This window comes from Ovis canadensis, chromosome 15 (genome assembly GCF_042477335.2).
Source record: "Ovis canadensis isolate MfBH-ARS-UI-01 breed Bighorn chromosome 15, ARS-UI_OviCan_v2, whole genome shotgun sequence".
Taxonomy (NCBI): domain Eukaryota; kingdom Metazoa; phylum Chordata; class Mammalia; order Artiodactyla; family Bovidae; genus Ovis; species Ovis canadensis.
In genome coordinates, this window is record NC_091259.1 from 17764550 (window position 1) to 17784771 (window position 20222).

At 35.7% G+C, this 20222-nt stretch overlaps 1 long non-coding RNA gene across 1 annotated transcript in view; it reads right to left on the bottom strand.

The window, feature by feature from the left end:
* Positions 1-20222, bottom strand: part of LOC138421089 (uncharacterized) — a 730022-nt gene that overhangs the window by 319342 nt on the left and 390458 nt on the right. Inside the window, exon 2 of the long non-coding RNA XR_011249406.2 lies at positions 4822-4960. This is a non-coding gene — a long non-coding RNA (uncharacterized lncRNA). The remainder of the gene's footprint in view (positions 1-4821; positions 4961-20222) is intronic.

Here is a 20222-nt window from a genome sequence, read left to right on the forward strand (position 1 = left end):
TTGGGAAAAAGATCCATATCTTAATTTTTCTGTCTGGGATTTACTATGTAAACTAAGCTTAGTACAGAAAGAGTAACAACTGGGAGAGATAGCAGCAAGCTGCTGCTGCTGCTGCTAAGTCGCTTCAGTCGTGTCTGACTCTGTGCAACCCCATAGAGGGCAGCCCACCAGGCTCCTCTGTCCCTGGGATTCTGCAGGCAAGAATATGGAGTAGGTTGCCATTTCCTCCTCCGTGGCAGAGATAGAGCCCCTAATATATTTTGTAGGATAGACTTGAGACATTCAATTAACTAAGCATTCGAGGGATCCATTGCTTGTATATAAGCAGGATTAAACAGAAACTTTCTTATATTTGAAAACTACTCCAGAAAAATCATTTTTTGTTTTTATTTTCCACACTCAGTTTTCCTGGCATCTATATAAAGATATAGAAGAACATGGCATAGCCAAATGTCAACATTCCCTATTGTTATAAATTCTTTCCACAATAGAAATATTCAATAAACATTACTATTTGTCTGTCAAGTATCACGTATGACATTTTTGTATACATTCATATCTCCTGAATTGTTTCAATGTTTTAAAGGCCTTCTATCATGCTAGCAAAAGTATATGTGATATAAAACCTAGGCACTCCTTCATCTTACTACAGAAACTGATTACTGTTATTTCCCCTCTTGCTTTAGGCTAATTTAGTTTTCTTTGTATCCTTAGGTACTCCAACTGGAAAACCATTAATTAACCAATATGTCTTCTACAAACAAACTGATACTGAAGATCATCCCTAGGTAGTGAACTTAAACCACCCCCTCACCTCTACAGCTGGCAGATAGATAAATGCTTAGATACATGCCAAGAAATTCATACAACTTCAAATTATATAATATTTGATGCTTACTCCATGGAAGGAAAGTTATGACCAACCTACACAGCATATTAAAAAGCAGAGACATTACTTGGCCAACAAAGGTCCATCTAAGTAAAGGCTATGGTTCTTCCAGTAGTCATGTATGGATGTGGAAGTTGTACTGTGAAGAAAGCTGAGCGCTGAAGAATTGATGCTTTTGAACTGTGGTGTTGGAGAAGACTCCTGAGTGTCCCTTGGACTGCAAGAAGATCCAACCAGTCCATTCTAAAGGAGAGCAGCCCTGGGTGTTCTTTGGCAGGAATGATGCTAAAGCTGAAACTCCAGTACTTTGGCCACCTCATGAGAAGAGTTGACTCATTGGAAAAGACTCTGATGCTGGGAAAGATTGCAGGCAGAAGGAGAGGGGACAACAGAGGATGTGATGGTTGGATGGCATTACCAACTCAATGCACATGAGTTTGGGTAAACTCCAGGAGTTGGTGATGAACAGGGAGGCCTGGCATGCTACAGCCTATGGGGTCACAAAGAGTCAGACTGAACTGAACTGAACAAATTATTTAAGTCATTCTATTTTCATTCACATATCTATGTATTTTTGTATACTTTATTTTTTTATTTTTATTTTTTTTTAGTTTTTTATTTTTTAAATTTTAAAATCTTTAATTCTTACATGCGTTCCCAGACATGAACCCCCCTCCCACCTCCCTCCCCACAATATCTCTCTGGGTCATCCCCATGCACCAGCCCCAAGCATGCTGCACCCTGCGTCAGACATAGACTGGCGATTCAGTTCTTACATGATAGTATACGTGTTAGAATAACGAATCTTCCAAGAAGTGTTTGAAAATAGTATCTTCCAAAAGACATAAATCTAAAATATAGTTAACAGTAAATAGCTGATTTTTACAAGTGGCAAAATACTTATCTTTATAACAAACATCTTAAGACAAATTCAGATTATATTAGTGAATAACAATTTTGGAGAGAACTCTTCCATCTCCCATCGTGACAATTAGGAATTATACATTCCCACTAATTTGGACACACTACACTTGAAAGACTATTGTGGACATTCCAATTCTTAGAACGTCCTAATATGCAGCCAAAACTATTTTTATGCATGTCCTCATTTTTTAAGCTGCCAACTCTGGATATCATACTATAAATATCATAACAAGTAGCAAAGCTGTTAACATACACAATATACATATGCAACTAAAGCATGTGAAAGGACTTTTCTTTCAAATTTCTATGCAATTTTCAAGAATATTAAGGATGAATAATTAAATTTCTCATTTCCTTAAAACAAGACATCCCACTCTATTTTTACCAGTTGTTGGACTCTTTTATTTACACACATCGATACCAAGAATTGGGATTTTTTTTTTTTAACTAGGTGATAAGAATTCTGCCAAGTCTGAAAATCTATAAACGTAGAGCCACTTAGGCTCTTCTCTAATGGAATGAAGTTCTTTCTCTTGGAACTGAGCCAATGTCTATTAAATAGCATTGTGTAAGCTATTCAGTGAAACCTTTCATTGTCAGAGGCTGAACTCAAGATATACATATATATACATATATATATATACACACACATATATATATATACACATACACACACACACGTTAACTTTTAGTATGGGAGGAATTTAATTGATTGTGTCAAATGAAACTTTCAGTGCCTTCCCTGATTGTTTTTAGTAGTTGTAGCGACAGACTAGCTACATAAATGAAACAGGGCTTTATTTAAAGTGACACTGTGAATTCACTCTCATCAGATGCATCAATTCTAATTCACCCACGTCTTTTTGGAGCGCTGTTTGTCTCATTTGTTTCAACTGTTTCCTAGTCTACCAATATTCTTTTCAATTATACAGGCAGAATAATAGCATGAATGACATAACAAGAGTGAAGTATACTCTGCTCAAACCTGTGTCCATAGGTTCCCTGTATGGTAAAATGTTTCCCAACCTCAACATGAAATCTAGATATATTAATAGGCTGACAAAAAGTCTTCTCTCAAGAATTAGAGTTCTGTTGAATGACTTGAATTTAACACAGTTCAGCTGGTAATTGATAAAATGCACTTGCTCACAGGTGGCATAGGCATTTACTCTCTTCTATTTCCATCTGCTAATATGTCTACTATAAATTTAAAATTGCATATCCATCATCCATCTGGAAGTGAGCATTAGATCCCAAATCCTCTTACCTGCAGCTGCTATGCTGTGTTCAGTTGTCTTTCTCTGAAAATGTCACAAGCACCATATATAAATTTCCTATAACTGCAAAGTTCAATTAAGGTGTCTGCATGTAATTTATCTCTGATGTCACTGATATTAGATAAGTAGCATGTTAATATAGAGTTTGATTTGCTAAAATCCTCCAATGATTAAGAGTTGAACACAAAATGCTTGATGTACAGGAAATAACACCTTCCAAATGTGTATATATCTTTTGTAGTTAGAACACAAATCATTATTTTAATTTTATTTTCTATTTATGTAACATACTCTCAGATAATTCTTGTAGTAACAAGCAGAATTATGATGGCAAAATTTGGCTGAAAAGCCTGTCCAATATTAGAATACGCCAGTGGACTAATTCATGGGGAAATAACCCTTTTCTACAGTTTGGGGTTTCACTGTCAGAGAGTTTCAATCTACTTCCTTAAATTTTCTCTCCCCTTATTTTCTAGCATTTGAAAAGATGAAAAATTCATGTTGTTTTTAATCCTTAAAATTAATTTAAAGATACTTGGTGCAGTTAAGACCTTCAATAAAAATGAAAGACTGGTATCATTTCATGGAATGAATGAAAACATTTGAAATGTAAAGTTTTCTATAGTGATTTGCCAGAACATGACTGTGACTAGCAGAAAGTAAACTGCATGTTAGACTCTTGACTTTACACTCTCCTACAGAACTGTTCTCTAATTTAGATTTAGTCACTTTCCTCCTGTAATTTTCAAGCCTGAGGAAACCAAAAGCATAGAATAGATATAGGAAAATCATTTTCAGAGGCTGAACTCTTTTGGAGATAACTCTCCCAAAAGAACTCTTCTTTTCGATATTTCAAATCAATTAACTTGAATTAACCTGGCAAATTAAAGGAAAAATCCATAGTAGCCTTGAAATTAGGAATTAAATTGTCAATATTTTATGAATAATTAGAAAACAAGAACATATAATTCTATATCCAAATTGGATTGACCTCCTGAGTTGATTATCTCAAAATATATCATACATTTTATAGTTAAGTAGCACACAGTGGATTAAATTGAAATAATCTCTTCATACACACTTGTGAATATTAAACATATTTCTAATTATGTATTATAAAATAGTTTAAAGTATTCATTTTAAATTATTATTATTTAACTACACAATGCTTATATTTACTCAAAATAGATGTAATTGATATTTAATTGGGTTGTTGTTGGGTTGATGTTCTTTCTATCCATGACTTTCTGCTGATATAACCTAGGTACTGCCTTCAAACTCAAGCTGTCAATAAACATAAAATCCATCCAATAGGATGTTGGTAGATAAAGATATGAGACAGGAGGCTATATGATAGTACTGTTTCTCTTATACTTTTCAGCAATTTAACACAATATTTATGTACTTATCAAGCTCATATCAAACTAAAATTTAATAAAAACAAAATATTTTACTATTTTCACATCAATATTTTACTATAATATTTGTAGAATGTGTTTACTAGTGCAAGTAAGTCTTTTTTTCATTTAAAATAACAGTTATTTCAAGTAAAAAAAAATCCTTAAAATATTGAGTTATTGTTAAGGAATTCCATAAATGGCACACACAGGCTTTACATTACCTTTACATTATTTTATATTATTTTACATTATTTTATTAAGTTATTACATTATTTTTTCTTTCAAGATTCCTTTAAATTTCAAAGGTATATTAATAAAAGATAAACTGTACCTTCTGTCTGAAAACAGGGCCCCAATTATAAACTTCAGAAAGGAACTGGTTTTGCACAGATATCCTTTGGCCACATTCATCCAAAAAATGATGCTTAGTAGATCTTGAGTGACACTAAACAGCAATCCTTTAAGGTCACCTGTTAAGAAAATATATCTGCTATTACGGTTACAAATATTTTTTTAACTTTCCACTATTTGAACAAAATCTACTTTTCTTAATAAATATTTTACATAATTTTTCAGTTTAGCTATTCAGAAAATGACTATGGTATTTACCAGTATCAACAGATGTCTATAATTTTTCTAAATACTGTATATTTACTGAGTTGTTACATCACCAGGTTTAATTTTTCATTTATAATTTGTATTTACTAAGAAACAGAAAAGAATATCAAAGCTAAATTTTCATGGATTTCAAAACCTTCAAAAATAAAGGAGTGGGTTGCCATTTCCTATTCCAGGGTATCTTCCTGATTCAAAGATTGAACCCTGGTCTCCTGAATCTTCTGCACTGGCAGGCTGATTATTAACTGCTAGTGCCACCTGGGAAGTCCTTCACAATGTATACAGATATCAAATCATCACGATGTACAATGTAAATATCTTATAACTTTATATGTTAATTACACTGCAATAAAACTGAAATAAAAAACAGCACATTAATTAATTCTTGTATTTCAGCTTTTGGAAAGCTTTTATAATAATCCTGTACTGTTGTTAGCATTCACATAATTAAGTTGTTTTTATTTTCCATTTATTTAGGGGATTTACAATATTTATTACTCTTGTGACTTTCATTTCTAAATACGTTTGAAAATTATGTAAGTGTATGTAATTGCTGGTATTCCCATCTCTTGAAGAATTTTCCAGTTTCTTCTGATCCACACAGTCAAAGGCTTTGGTGTAATCAATAAAGCAAAAGTAGAAGTTCGCCTGGAACTCTCTTGCTTTTTCGATGATTCAAAGGATGTTGGCAATTTGATCCCTAGGTCCTCTGCTTTTTTTTTTTTTTAAATTTAAATTTATTTATTTTAATTGGAGGCTAATTCCTTTTGGTTCTGCCACACATCAACAGGAATTCGCCATGGGCACCCATATTCCCCATCCTGAATCCCCCTCCCTCCTCCCTCCCCATACCATCCCTCTGGGTCATCCCAGTGCACCAGTCCTCTGCCTTTTCTAAATCCATCTTGGACATCTGAAAGTTCAAGGTTCATGTACTGTTGCAGCACAGCTTGGAAAATTTTGAGCATTACTTTACTAGCGTGTGAGATGAGTGTAATTATGCAGTAGTTTGAGCATTCTTTGGCATTGTCTTTCTTTGAGAATGGAATGAAAAGTGACATTTGCCAGTCATGTGGCCCCTGCTGAGTTTTCCAAATTTACTGGCATAAGGAGTGCAGCACTTTCACAGCATCATCTATTATGATTTGAAATAGCTCAGCTGGAATTCCATCATCTCCACTAGCTTTGTTTGTAGTGATGCTTCCCTAAGCCAACTTGACATCTCATTCTAGGATGTCTGGCTCTGGTGAGTGATCACACCATCATGATTACCTGGGTTGTGAAGATCACTTTTGTATAGTTATTATGTGTATTCTTGCCACCTGTTCTTAATATCTTCTGCTTCTGTTAGGTCCATACCATTTCTGCTCTTTATTGTGCCCAGGTTTGCATGAAATGTTCCCTTCAGTTCAGTTCAGTTCAGTTCAGTCACTCAGTCTTGTCCGACTCTTTGCAACCCCATGGACTGCAGCATGGCAGGCCTCCCTGTCTATCATCGCTTTCTGGAGTTTACTCAAACTCATGCCCATTCAGTCTGTGATGCCATCCAACCATCTCATCCCTTGTCGTCCCCTCCTCCCACATTCAGTCTTTCCCAGCATCAAGGACTTTTCAAATGAGTAAGTTCTTTGCATCAGGTGGTCAAAGTACTGGAGTTTCAGATTCAACATCAGTCCTTCCAACTAACACTCAGGACTGATCTCCTTTAAGACGGACTGGTTGGATCTTTTGCAGTCCAAGGGATGCTCCAGAGTTCTCCAACACCACAGTTCAAAAGCATCAGTTCTTTGGTGCTCAGCTTTCTTTTTAGTCCAACTCTCACATCCATACATGACTACTGGAGAAACCATAGCTTTGACTAGATGGACCTTTGTTGGCAAAAAGTAATGTCTGTTTCTTAATATGCTGTCTGGGTTAGTCATAACTTTCCTGCCAAGTAGCAAGCGTCTTTTAATTTCATGTCTGCAGTCACTATCTGCAGTGATTTTGGAGTCCAAGAAAATAGTCTGTCACTGTTTCCATTGTTTTCCCATATAATTGCCATGAAGTGATGGGACTGGATGTCATTATCATAGTTTTCTGAATGTTGAGCTTTAAGCAAACTCTTTGACACTCCACTTTCACTTTCATCAAGTGGCTCTTTAGTTCTTTTCACTTTCTGCCATAAGGGTGGTGTCATCTGCATATATGAGGTTATTGATATTTCTCCTGGCAATCTTGATTCCAGCTTGTGCTTCATCTAGCCCAGTGTTTCTCATGATGTATTCTGCATATAAGTTAAATAAGCAAGTTGACAATATACAGCCTTGATATACTCCTTTTCCTATTTGGAATCAGTCTGCTGTTTCATGTCCAGCTCTAACTGTTGCTTCCTGACCTGCATACAGACTTCTCAAGAGGCAGGTCAGGTGGTTTGGTATTCCAGCCTCTTTCAGAATTTTCCACAGTTTATTATGATCCACATAGTCAAAGGCTTTGACATAGTCAGTAAAGCAGAAATAGATATCTTTCTGCAACTCGCTTGCTTTCTCAATCCAGTGGATGTTGGCAATAATTAACACTGCTGTATGCTATATAAGAAAATTGTTATGAGAATAAATCACAAGCTTTCTTTTTTTAAATTTATTTATTTATTATTTTTTCCTTTACAATATTGTATTTGTTTCGCTATATATGGAATTTAGAAAGCTTTCTTATTACAAAGAAGTATTTTCTAATATTTCTTTTTTTGTCTATAGGTGATAAATGTTCATTAAGCTTAAGGTAATAACCATTGATAATCATGTATATAGGCCAAGTCATTATGCTGAGCACCTTAAACTTATACAAACATCTAAATAATATCTCTGTAAAACTGGATGAAAAATATAATGCCATTCATTAATGATTTAGTCCATATTTGAAAGAGAAGTAATTACATTTAACATATGTTTCCTCTCATTGAATAAATATCATTTACTTTTTCTAATTGTTAATTTGTAAATTAACCCATTGATTTTTCTTTCTTCAAATATTGTTGCCACTGAAAGCACAGAATAAAAATATTGAATCTTTCCAGAATGAATTAGGTTCTATTACTTCATTTGTAAAAAACAGAGACTTCGAGTGATTCCTGCAGTATACTGAGACAACTCACTTGTAATAGTCAATTGATAAATATTAAGAAAGTTTTTAAGGTACATTAATATTCAATTCAGCCTATATGGGAACATTTAAACCCAGAATTAGTAAACACTATAAATTATGATTTTTAAAACTTACTAATTTGGTTCTTTTACCAGCACATCACTGCTAATCACCACCTCAAAGTGTGAAACCAGAGTGCATGTTAATTAGCATGTAAAAACTATCATCTCTTAAAGGCAGAGGGCAAAACATTGAGGCTCAGGTCCATGAGTTAATTATAAAAGTAGCTGAGCTCCAGAAATACGAATTTGCATATCTAACAAGTCTATTACCCCAGGGTCAGAGTTTTGATTGGAAAGGAGTTAGATGCTGAGATTCATAATAGGGACATCTGGCTAAACCACTCAGAAATACTGAATCCCATATACCCTCTGAGCCTCCTGATGTGGTCTACCAGTTTTAGGTAAAGATATAGATGTGTGTGTGCTCATTCAGTCGTGTCTGAGTCTTTGCAACCACAAGGACTCTAGCCCACCAGGCTCCTCTGTCCATGGAATTTTCCAGGCAAGAATAATGGAGTGGCTTTCCATTGCATTCTCCATTGGATCTTTCCAAGCCAAGGATCAAACTAGCATTTCTTGCATTTCCTGCACTGGCAGGCAGATTCTGTACACTGTGCCACCTGGAAAGCCCTGAAAGATGTAGACACCACATCCCAAATTAAACATGATCAGAACCAGAGTGATACAGTGAATTGGACCAACGGTTCCCATTGTCATGTATCTACCTGCATTCCACCTTTCTTGTAGTCTGTTTTTTCCATGCAATGTTATTCAAGATCTGTGTCAGAGGAGGTAGCCCTGACTTTCATTGCTGGATCAATAGTGCTTTCACTTAGTTTTGCGTCTTCAGAGGCTCCTGTGACCAGCTGACCAAGACAGAGAAAGGCCAAGAGTGGGTCAGGGACAGATCTGATTTGTGTGTACATCCTTAAAATGAGCTATATTACGGTAGGCTGATTCTTGAGGATATTCATGGTAGAAATTCTTTCAAAGTACAGTAGAACTGGTCATTACATTTGTGTTTAAAGAGAAGCAGGTTAAAGAAAGAATATATAAATGAACCATGGGTAGGAATTGGACTAACATGAAAAGTGACTATGCATAATAGCAAATCCAAGATTTGGAGTTAGCAACCTGAAGATCCAGAAGAACCAAAGGCACAGTCCCTGCTGAAGGCCAGCAGGCTCCAGACCCAAGAAAAATCAATGTTTCAGTTCAAGTCTGTGGGCAGGAGAAAACTGATGTTCCAACTGAAGGCAGGTGGGCAGAGGAATTCCATCTTACATGAAAATTAGACTGTTTGCTTTATTCAGGCCTTCATTTCCCTGGATGTGACTCACCCACATTAGGGAGTATAATCTGCTATACTTAGCCAAAGGATTCAAATATCAATTTCCTTCAGAAACACACTCACAGAAAAACCTAGAAAAATGTTTGACCAAGTTTCTCTGCAAACACTGTCCCAGTAAAGTACACAACAAAACACTAAGTATCACATTTTCTTAACCCCACATCCTCCTTTCACTTTTTCCTATTTCATTTTACCCAATACAACCACATTCCTCAAAAGAGGTTATCTATGACTGTTTTCATTTTCACACCTCACATTCATTCCTTTTTCCATTAATATCTCCCTTCATTCCCAATATTCCATTCTGCTTTTTGGAACTTTATCTTATTCTCTATCAGACTCTTAAGTGTGTATTTCATCAAAAATCATTCTTGGCCTTTAATCTTTATAATCTCTTCCGAGGTAATCCTTGACTTCATTATATCACCTAAACAAAAATAAATGCCAACTTTACAACCATTTTTTTTTCTCTTGGATTTTTCAAACTCATGATAAAATTAACATACGTAAAATTGAAACCAGGAACAATGTCTGCTTCCCTTCACCTGTTTGTTCAATTTTTGCTTCCCTGTCAACCTCTAACAACCATATCACCTTCCAGCATTCTCTATCACAGTGAATGATTCCATCATCATTCCATCTTGCAAAAGCCACAGACCTTAAGGCTTTCTCAGATATCTCATTCTTCCTCAACCATGAATTCAGTAGTTTATTGAGTCATGTTTACTTGATCCTATATATTTCAGAACTTTGTCTTCTCTATTCCCATTACCATTCATTTAAATGAACATATTTTCTGCATTTGCTATTGAATCAGCCTCCTTGCATTTCACTGTGTATCCATTTTAAAATATTGTTCATGAGACATACAGATGGCCAGAAAGCACATGAAAAAAGTGATCAACATAACTAATAATCAGAGAAGTACAGTCAAAATTGCAGTGGATGTGAGAGACGATCAAGAAAGCTGAGCACCAAAGAATTGATGCTTTTGAACTGTCGTGCTGGAGAAGACTCTTGAGAGTCCCTTGGATGGCAAGGAGATCAAGCCAGTCAATTCTAAAGGAAACCGGTCCCAAATATTCTTTGGAAGGACTGATCCTGAAGCTGAAGTTCCAATGCTCTGGCCACCTGATGCAAATAACTGATTTACTGGAAAAGACCCTGATGCTAGGAAAGATTGAAGGCGAGAGAGGTAGGGGACAACAGAGGATAGGATGGTTGGATGGCTTTGCCAACTTGATGGACATAAGTTTGGGGAAGCCTGGTGTGCTGCAGTCCATGGGGTCATAAAGAGTTGGACATGACTGAGTGACTGAACTGAACTGAATCACCTCACACCAGTCAGAATGGCCATCATCAAAATGTTCATAAGCAGTAAGCCCTCGTGCACCATTGGTAGGTATGTAAATTGGTATAACCACTATGGAGAACAGTATGGGGCTCTGTATAAAACTAAAATAGACTTACTGTATGATCCAGCAATCCCAGTTCTGGGCATATAACTAGAGAAAACCATAATCCTAAGAGATACATACACCTCAGTATTCACTACAGTACTATTTACAATAGCCAAGACACAGAAGCAACCCAAATGTCCATCTACAGAGGAATGGATAAAGAAGCTGTGGTGCATATATACAGTGGGATATTGTATATTCACCCATAAAAGAATGAAATAATGCCTTTGGGGGCTTCCCTGGTGGCTCAGCAGTAAACAATCCACTTGCAATGCAAGCTACGCAGAAGACATAAGTTTGATCCGTGGGTCAGGATGATCCTCTGGAGAGGGGCATGACAACCCACTCCAGTATCTTTCCTGGGGAACCCCATGGAGAGAGGATCCTGGTTGGCTACAGTTCATAGGGTCACAGAGAGTCAGACAAGACTGAAGTGAGTGAGTATACATATGCACAAATGGAACTATAAATTATCATACTAAGTGAGGTAAGTCAGAGAGAGAAAGACAAATAATCGTATATCACTCATATGTGGAATCTAATTTAAAAAATGAAACAAATTATTTTTAAAACAGAAACAGACCTACAGTTATCAAAAACAATGTTACGGTTAACAAAGGGGAAATGTGGGAGGAGGGATAAATCAGGAGCTTAGAATGAATATACACACACTACTATATACATATCAATAACCAACATGGGCACACTGTATATCACAGAGAACTACTCAGCATTCTGTGATATCCTATATAAGGAAAGAATCTTAAAAAAGAATGAATATATGTGTATATTCTACTGATTCACTTTGTTGTACACCTGAAAGTAACAAAACACTGTAAAGCAACTATACTCCAACAAAATTTTTAAAAAACACAATGAAATATTCTTCATTCTGTAGCTAGAATGATGGTTAAACTGAAAATCAGATAAGTGGCTGGAATTTTTTTCCTTATTTATATGTTTTTGTAATCTATATGCATAAAATTTATTTCCTCTGTGTGTATATAATTTTCTTATTATGTTTTATTCCTTGTGTTAGTTACTGGAATTTCAAATGTGAACAAAATAAAGACCTGTACTTAAGTGGATCCAGTGAGACAGCAAGACTGGTGAACAGCCAGTTTCAGTCAGTGCTGTTTGATAAGTTCTGTAAAAAAGGTCAGCCTGGCACTTAAGAATCACAGGAAGTTGTCCGTCCATTGTTGAGCATTCAGGGAAGGCTTTCAGGAGGAGGTGACTTTCATGCTGAAGATGACAGTTGAACATGAATGGGTATATTTGTGGCTAGGAATATGAGTTGCATTATGTGGTTAGGGATCTTGTTTACTGCATTAAGTAACTTAGAATTGTTTCCCAGGTGGTTATGAGAATTAAAAAATACTTTACTGAAAAACTACCGATGGCAATGCAATTTTGAATACCTACACACACATTAAGTATCACAAACACTTCTGATAATATGGGTCATTTAAGCCTCAACATGGTTTCACCAATGTCAAATCTGTTTTTCCCCCGCCCCCACCCAGAGGCCCACAGCACACAGAAATTTACAGATTGAGTAAATGCCAGAATCCAGAAAATCACACATCAATCCATTTTTCTTTTTTCTGTGAACAGGGTATAAAATTCTGGCATTACTAAACAGACTCCATTGATCTAACAGTGTAAAAACTGCCCAAATATTTAATTAAAGCCAATACTCTTATTTGTCTCTTCAAGGATATTCAAAACCTTAACTTTTAAGTGTTGGTTATATTGTAGTGAACCATTTAGGAAATATAGTCTATTTTTAATGATACCAGGTGGATCATCCTAATTTCAGATTAACTACATCCCACTGACATGATTTCTTCCCCACCCTGCTGCCACCTGTCTGATACCAAACTCACTCAGCTGTGGACACTGACAGCTGGTTCTTCAGAGGGGAGTGGGGCAAGCAGGCATCAGGTGAAAATGACTCATTAACAATGAAATGGAAAAAATGTGCAGACTACCCCACAGACATTTTGGATGAAGCATAGGTTTTTTCCCAAGGCTTCTCTCTGTTCTGTTTGAAAGCTAATTGCAAAATGATAATAATAATGTATTTAATTTTATAAAGGTTTTGAAGTTACTATGATGCAATGCCTTCAGATTTAATTTATTTATATTTCCTCAAAACCAGTTGAAGTTTCTATTTGGACATGAATCCTAAAGGCTGAAAGATAAATACCCTGATGTTTTGGCTTTCTGTACATGTCCACAGTTACTGCATTAGAAAGAACACTGAGACAGGGAGTTAACACACTGAATTCTAGTCATTCATTAACTACACAAAACCACACAGTTCTCTTAACTCCCCTGGACATCAGATTGTATGTGAAGAAAAGAGAACTAAATGAGCACAGTGATTAAATTATGCTTAATTATAGATATTTATCTCTCCTGTTTCCTTGGAATTCTCTGGTGGCTCCAATGGTAAAGAGTCTGCCTGTAATGTAGGAGATCCAGGTTCAATCCCTGGGTTGGGGAGATCCCCTGGAGAAGGAAATGGCAACCCACTCCAGTATTCTGGCCTGGAGAATTCCATGGACAGAGGAGCCTGGTGGGCTACAGTCCATGGGGTCGCAAACAGTCGGTCACAACTGAGTGACTAACACTTCACTTCCCTTTCCTGTTATTTACTCAAAGTTATTAATAGATTACTTATTCCTCTCAAATATCTATTATATTTGTGGATTTTATACTCTTTAAAGATTTTTCATTGGGTATATGAAATAGAAACAAAAACCAAGTTTTATGCCTGAATCTGCAAAATGGAGTTTTCAGAAAAATGCAAAGACAAGCTCAGTTTTCATGAAATTAAAAATACAGACTTATTATAAAAACGTCTCATATGCTACAAAGCATTAATGATTGAAACATTTATAGAAAATTTTTAGTGTGAGTTAATAGTTTTGCAATGTCTCCTAAAGGCACTTCAAACTGTGGAAAGTTAATAATGTTTAGCTAAAAAATTTTTCCCATTTCCAAGACCAAAATGGTTGCAACACCAAAATGATAAGAAATAAGTTTAACACACACAAAAAGAGTTCTCAGTGCACAGTGACTTCGTAATAGTAAATTGTAATATGTGCCTTTTAGGACCTTGGTTCTGAAGAATATGTCCAAATGTTATTGACACACTGATGTGCCAAAATATATACATATGTATATATATATATATATATGTATATGTATGTATATATATATGAAAGCAATAAGAGAGATTGGTAGAGCTTCAAAAATAAAACTTTTCTAAACCCATGTTCACCTTTCATCATCTGAATTCCTTTCTCACACATGCTCACACGTCTTCAGACCTTCCTCATTTCCCAACAGCCTGAAGCTCGGGAATTAGCAGCAACCACTAGAAGCCATACTCTTACATCTGTCACTATTAGTTAAGAATACCATCCAACTTCAAGAAAACTAGAATATTTCTCCTTTAGTCATTTTTGCTTCCTCAGTGAGGAGGTCAAAAGGGTTGCCTACAGCAAGTAACTAAGCGCAGAATTGGTTGCTGAAATATTCTATTTCACAAAACCATGAAATCCCAGACTAGCCTTGTTACTGCTTTTTATCATACACTTGTGTCACCACACACATCTTCTACCTTGAAAAACTTGTATCTCCCCTAAGTCCAATGTCATGGAACAGAACTGTTTTTCAGACTCTGCAGCAAATATCTTCACAAAGGAGACAGCAGACTGAAGTCAGTTTTTATAGACTTTATTCTCCTAGGGCACTGAGAATCTGTGAGAGCAAGTAATGCTGAAAAAGGTCTTTCGTGCCTTTCTAACACTGGCGCTGCAGCTGTTAGCACTTCTGGTGTCAAGGTACAAATGTCATGAAGGTACTGTCAGTAAAGTAACACCCGTGAAAAACAGCCTGGCAGTCTGGCTGGCCGCCAGTGCCCATAATCATCTTGTTATATGCTGCTCGGAGCCGGACTTCTGTTATCCCCATTCCCTCCGATAGCTATTAATTGAAGCAAGGGATTTGCCTCACATCAATAGACAGAAAGGATATTTCTGAACTCTTTAAAAGTGTAATTTCAAAGCTGAAAACTAACTGAGGTGCTTAAAATATTATGGTTCAGCTTTCTGTAATTCATAAACTGTGTGTCATGGGAGGAAACAGCTTGAATAAAAACATGTTCCCCAACTCCCCAACTAGAGTCTTCTGTGACGAGAGTACAATTGAAAACTTCTTCAAACGGATGAAAGATATACAATTCATGATGCTTATTTTGAAACTCTGTGAGTTCTAACTAGAGAAAAAAAAAATCAATGAAGAGATTTCTTAGACTTAGAGAGATTCTCGAGTTTATTACAAAAATGTATAAAGAATCTTACCATATTGTGTCTTTCCTAAGACTCTTCTCACCTGATCTGGTACAAAGCCACAGTTGGAAGAGGAGCAGTGGATGACGCCTCTACCCAGGGATAGGACACCAGGGACTGGAATATCGACAAATAGCTCGACATCACAGGTTACTTGACGATTTGCAGTTATCATCAACTTTACTCTTGGATACGGTAATTTACTAAACTGTTTGTCAGCAATTACAGAAGGATGCCCTTGGCCTCAGAGCTAAGCTTGTGGACACTTTTTCTGGAGACATCTGGCACCACAGCACATAATCAGAAAATAATAGTAACCCCTCTAGAAAGAAATAGCTTATATTGCCTTTATCTTCCAATTAACAGGGCAAGTGTCACAGGCATTACTTTCCCAAGTCTATATCGCATATGTATAAACACACATATGCACATTCCCATGAGGTGAGAATCTCTATCTATTGTATCATTCTATCAAAACTGTTTGGCTGACATTACAGTATTCATTCAATTAAAAATAATTATGGAAAAATTCACTGGCTTGTGGTGTATTTTCAATTAATGCAGTCCTCTTCACTCTAATTATCAACATCAGTGTCCTATTTTTGTGATTTATCTTCCAAACTTCTAAGTATCTAATTGATATACCCATATGGACATCTTACAGATCCCTTCCAGGTAGTGCTAGTGATAAATAACTTGCCTGCTAATGCAGGAGACTTAGATACTCAGGTTCAAACCCTGGGTTGGGTAGATCCCCTGGAAGAGGGCATGGCAACCCACTCCTGTATTCTAGCCTGGAGAATCCCATGGACAGAGAAGCCTGGCAGGCTATGGTCCACAGGGTCGCAAAGAGTCAAACACAACTGAAGCAACGTAGCACACAGCATGCAAACTTATTATTTTCTTATCACTCCATAACTTTTACTTTTCATTGCTACCCACTTTTCCTATGACTTTTCATATATGCAATTCCTTGGCAAAAAAAAAAAAATAAATAAATAAAATATAAAGTATCTTTTTTCCTTGACACATTTTGTTTAACCCAACTAATAATTGACTATACTCTCCAGTTATAATAGGTGCCAAATCTGGACTCTTTTTTTATCCTCAATACTAAAATTCAGCCTGGAGGTTTTCTATCCTGGACAATAGCAGTAGCCTCTTGACAGTTTCTTCCCATCCCTTATTCTCTTACTACCTCAATGCATCCTATCCTTTAAAACTTGTTTGCTTCCTTATGAACAAATCTACAGTACCACACTTACAAACAGAGGCATCTGTGAACTTCCCTTTGCCAAAAACTAATGTTCAAATCCTTAGCCTGTGGCTATTTACCATCTATATTTTCCAGCTTCATTATCTGATAGTACCCCTATGCTCAAGGAACTACTCACCAAACAAATGCTTTCATTTTTCCATGGTGTAAAATGGACTCTTCACTTTGCTTGAAATAGACATCATCTCCCCCCTGCCCCACCTTCAGTACCTCACTACTCAAAGTAAGTTCTGCAGAACAGCAACATCAGCATTGCCTGGGAGACTGTTAGAAATGCAGAATCTCAGGACCATGCCAGGGTACCGAATCAGAAACCTCCATTTCACAAAACTCCACTTTGTGTTATACATTATAAACACTCTGTCTTCCATGAAGCCACTCTTTATCATTCCATTATATTCTTTTCACATCCTACCATGGTGAACATCCTAAAGCCTGCTGGATATTTTAATTACACTCAGACACTCCTTCCCCTCATCTTTTCCCTCCTCTCATTTTTCATTTCCTCCTCCTCTTTCTTCTTTTCTTCTTCTCCTACTCTCTTTCACTTCCTTTTGTTAATAGCAGCAACAGTAGTAGTTGTTGCATTAACATACACCTCTGGCTGAGGGTCAATTTATCTCTCAGAATTTTTTCTTCCATCCTGAATCTTCTTCCAATGTTGCTCCATTGAAAGTTGAGTTTTTCTTCTTTTTTTGCCCAGAAATTAAATATTATTTTGCAGTTTGATGATAGAAGAAAAACTAGCCTTTACAAAGATTTCTACTACTGAGCCAGTGAAAGTAGTTATATGGAATGAGATGCTATATTTCTAACTATACATGGTATGATATAGCCATATTCATATAACAAATGAAACAATTCAAAAATTTTCATGTGGTAGAATAAAAGTATATACCCTTTCTACCAAACTATATCTGTATAGTTGTATAAAGTCTGCATTTTTAGAAGAGCAATTGTAGATTGCTAAAATATTTTTACTTGCTTAAATATGCTATAAAACACAAAAAGAACCTATCAAAGTGACAGTGTTAGTCTCTTAGTTACAAGCAACTCTTTGTGAACCCATGGACTGCAATCCACCAGTTGCTCTATCCACAGAATTCTCCAGGCACAAATATGGAGTGGGTAGCCATTCCATTATCCAGGGGATCTTCCTTATCCAGGGAATGAACCTGGATATCTTGCATTGCAAGCAGATTCTTTACTGTCTGAGTCATCAGGGGAGCACACCTGGCATTATTCAATTTATAAGTGTTTTCTGACTACCTGAATCTTTACATTTGCTTATACACAGTCAAATGCCTTTCATATACCACCTAGCTCTGACCCCATTGCGGCTAATGTGGGTTCACATCTATTTTCTGGCTCATGTTCTCAGATACCTAAGAGCAAGACAGTCCTCATCATTCTTCCTTATTTTAAGCCAAACATATGCTCATTTTGGAATATCTTGTTATAGACAAATTCCTTACTGAGTGAACAAAATCTGACCTATGATTAGAGCTGAAGTGATATAAAATTATGTTACAATTTTGGAAACACAATATTTACTGTTGATGAAAATTATTAGATTATATCTTTGCTTTTCAGTTGTCTTGATTATTAGAGGCACAATTTAAATGAGCTTTGGTAAAAGGCCTTTACAATCAAGCTATACAAAATTTATGAATTATATGTAAGTCAATCCTTTTTGATACAAACTTTCTTCTTTGAAGATGTACACATTAACTTGAAGCAAGATGCTTTATATCATACACAGGGTCTGTTTTATGTGGTAAATTAAATTCACATAAGCAAGACGAATCCCCATAAAATACTCAATAAATCATGTTGTCCTCTCACTCAATATGTGAGAATTTTCCTGCAGTTTCAGTGTTAACACCTTCTTAGCACATTTTCAGCTGTCTATAGAAATCTTCAGTGTAGAATAAATTAGTGGACGGATGTGTTGATATCAGAATTTAAAGATTCAAATAGAAAATGGATTAATAAGACTGCTTTTATACCCACAGAAATGAAGATCTGTGTCAAACTACAAATAATTCAAGCTAAAATGGGTCACAATGATTTACATATTTCAAGTTAATTTGCTTTTACTCCTAAATCATGACCTACATTTATGAAATTATTTTGCTAGTGTGATCTAGATGCTAATTTTTAAACCTTATTTGGTTCACATTCAATGTCTATTCTTTGAGCTTAGTATCCCAGGAAAACAACAAAAACATGCTTGATCTTGGATAGCATTATGGTGTCCGAGAGAAAGTCTAACTGGGCTATGGAAAGTTAGGTGAAATATGATTACAAATAGTTCTGGTGTTCCAGCTCTTTTATCTTTTCCTTCTGTCCTACTCTCTTTCTAATAAACCCAATCCCTTATATCCTGCCTATGTATAGAATGACTACAATCATTCAAATCTTATTTTCTTCTCTTAATAGCAGATTTTAAAATCACATCTTCATTCTTCTGATTGCTTTTTGCCATTCAATTGTTTAAGGTCTTGCAACAAAACCTTAATTTCTCCAAATTCCTTTTTTTTTTTTTTGCCATTTATCACACAAGATTTCTTTGAGAATAACAATAATTATTGAATCATTTCTAATTGCTGCAGAGTCTTCTCAGAAAGTTACTGATACCAGTTAAACGATCCTAAGTAGAAAGGCCAGATAATTTGTCAGTATCATAAAATTTCAAGATGGACAGATTGAGTAGAGCCCATTTCACCAACTTCCAGGATATTTCATATTTCCTTTTGCTGAATGAGAAGAAAGGATGTTATAATAGAAAATATTAAGCATCATGTGGAGGAAAAAAAATTCCCTGAAACTTATGCATACTATTTAACTTTCTATAGTTATCTGTATTGGATGTCCTACATCATCTTTATTTAATGTCCACAACAATAAATAAGTCATATATAAGTAATCATTCTGATCTTTACCATATAAAAAATCTAAGGCTTGTGGAGTGTTTTTAGTTTACTTCAGGTCAAAGAGCAAGTATAGGGCAGGGTCATTTTTAAAAATAATATATGTTGCCTTTAATTCAGAGATGTCATAGTTTTGTTTTTTTTTTTCCTCTCAAGCCTCAACATTCCATTATAATTTTTGAGGAAGCAAATGATACATGTATTTGGTTTTGCTTTTGTCTATTTAGCTTATACAAAATGGTTACTCAAATCTTACTGGAACAAATTTTCTCTACTGTATTTTCCAATACTTCATTTCAGATGATGCAGATCTGATCATAGTCAAATAATGAGTTGATGGACTGTTGGAATTTCTCTCTTGACTGAAAGGCAGTGGGAGGCAACAAAACAGCCATCTGTTGCGATGTCTTCAGAAACAGTGGTTTAGGAGATAAAAAGTCTGAGAGAATTTTGCAACAAGTTATATCTCTAAAGAGTAAATAGGGTTAAAACAATGTTTCAGACAAAGATAAGAAGCTAAAAGATAATTGTTCTTATTCATT